We start from the raw sequence: 967 nt of genomic DNA on the forward strand, positions 1-967 counted from the left end.
GTGCTTCAGTCTGATGAGCCATCTTGCCAGCCCTGTAAGTACAAGTTCGTAGCACAGTCCCTGAACAGTGTACACAGTAGGTGCTCAATGCAAGCATCCTCCACTATTCATCTGGAGACTGAGAGGCTCCTGGAGGGTAATTCCAGGATGCAGTGCCAACTCCTAGGGCACTCTCTGCTCTACCTTGCAGTTGAAGAAACTGAGGCTTGATGACTACCTGAAGTTTGCCAGCTGCAGCCAGATGTGGCTCTTGGTACTATATAAACCTGCAACTTCTCAGGCACTAAAGACACTTTTAGGGGTCAGTGGCAGGCCACCAGAGGGATCTTTCTCTTCCTCCTTCAGAGGTTCTGGGAATGCAGCAAGGAGAGGCAGAAATTCTGTAAGGGGCACAGCTGCCCCCCAAGTCACTCAGCCTCAGCCACAGTCACCCAGAGTCCAGTTTCTTCTTCTGTGGCAAGATTCTTCAGACAGCTAGGGATTCAATTCCTAAACTGTGGTCCTGCCTAGTGACCATCTTCACACTGAGATTCAACCTAGACCCAAGCATCTCCAGGGCCAGGAGCGTCTATAGTTTGACTTGAACCCAACATGAGCTCAATCGAAACTGGTGATTAGATGGATTAATTACTCCACAGTGAACTCACACAGGCATACACTGTCCATCAGCCTTCTGAGCAAACTCTAAGCTCTTTGTCACAGCATGGAAGGCCTGGCTTATCTATGCTCTGTACACAGATATGCACACTCTGACCCTCTAAAGTCACCTGGACTCCTCCAGGCATTCCCTACTACTTTCGGTTTCTCCATGCACTATGACCTTTCCTGCCTTAGGACCTTTGTATGAGTGTACTGCTCCCAGAGACTGATACACACCTGATCCTGCCTCTCTTTCTCATTGGGAAGAGAGGGCTTGCTCCTTCCCTTCCCTTCCCTTCCCTTCCCTTCCCTTCCCTTCCCTTCCCTT

Source organism: Nannospalax galili, unplaced genomic scaffold (genome assembly GCF_000622305.1).
Source record: "Nannospalax galili isolate Female #2095 unplaced genomic scaffold, S.galili_v1.0 scaffold2927, whole genome shotgun sequence".
NCBI classification, from domain to species: Eukaryota; Metazoa; Chordata; class Mammalia; order Rodentia; family Spalacidae; genus Nannospalax; species Nannospalax galili.